Source organism: Dendroctonus ponderosae, unplaced genomic scaffold, assembly GCF_020466585.1.
Source record: "Dendroctonus ponderosae isolate FM_Combo_2020 unplaced genomic scaffold, Dpon_F_20191213v2 Dpon_F_20191213_2, whole genome shotgun sequence".
NCBI lineage: Eukaryota > Metazoa > Arthropoda > Insecta > Coleoptera > Curculionidae > Dendroctonus > Dendroctonus ponderosae.
The window spans coordinates 16727729-16728798 of record NW_026018165.1 but is presented as its reverse complement, the minus strand read 5'-3'; the positions used below and the strand labels follow the sequence as shown (position 1 = coordinate 16728798).

General features: G+C 33.9%; 1 protein-coding gene across 1 annotated transcript in view; it reads right to left on the bottom strand.

Annotated features, from left to right (window-relative positions):
* The window catches only part of LOC109536761 (collagen alpha-1(I) chain), a 10936-nt gene that overhangs the window by 8615 nt on the left and 1251 nt on the right, over positions 1-1070 (bottom strand). The gene's annotated exons all lie outside the window — the stretch shown is intronic.

Sequence of the window (1070 nt, the reverse complement as noted above, 5' to 3'; positions counted from 1 at the left end):
ATTTTTTGCTGAAAACTCTGATCTAGATTGTCCATCATTGTTCAGTGACTTTGGTAACTGAAACTGCTACTAGTTGAAAGATCACATTAATTTGTATGTGTTTTGTGCTGTAAATGAGAAGTGCACGTGGATCAAAAATATTTTTGTCTTCTGAGCAATGCAAACGGGATTTTAGGGCATTGCAAGTTGGCGTCGATACTGCATAATATCGGCACTCAAGGAAAACAGCAGTATCGCTCGAAAAGTACTCGAAACGCGTAAAGTACTTGAGAATATTTTCAGGCACTTGTTTTAATGATTAATCAAAACGCGTTATCAGGAAAATTATATTTTATCGATTTGTGTGTGTAACGAATTGGTTATAACATTCCATAGAAACTGGCAATATCTTTGTGACATGCATGTTTTTATCTGCTGTTCGTAATTTATCCAAGAAACTCAAGAGTACATTTTCTTTTTTATATATATATATAAAGTTTCTAACTGATTTTCCTTTCCCCTAGTGTAAACCCCGAAAAAGCCTTGCTTTCAAGTAGTACTCATATAATCTTATCTAACGCCTCATCCGAGTCAGTTCCATTACCAAAAATTAAAAGTCATCATCAAGGAAGAATGACAAAAATAAAAAATGCCTATTAAAAGTCGCAGTGTCACAAATATTTTTATAAGAAAGTATAATAATCTTCAACAAATTTGCATTTCTGAGCCTACCTCAGTTTTGTTTAAGTTGTCCTAATAAACAGTACCTATTTCAAGACAATCTACGTGTCACAAGGTAAACAGAGCAGATAGTATCAATTGTAGCTGGAAATTGACTTAGAGAAGCTCTGAACCATAAAACAGGCGTCAGCGTTTACCTTCGTAATAAGCACGAAACAGTTAAACATAAAATAAATTGTGCTTGATAGGTGCAAGTTGAAAGCTCAAAATAGTATTAGCCTGTATTGTTATTTCGCTTTTTTCGACTTGCAAATAAGCTTGACGAACTAATTTTGTTAAAGAGCGAATGTGGATTGAACTTGATTGTCAATTTTTTTGGTATCTTGTCGCTGCTCAAGTTTGGAAGCATC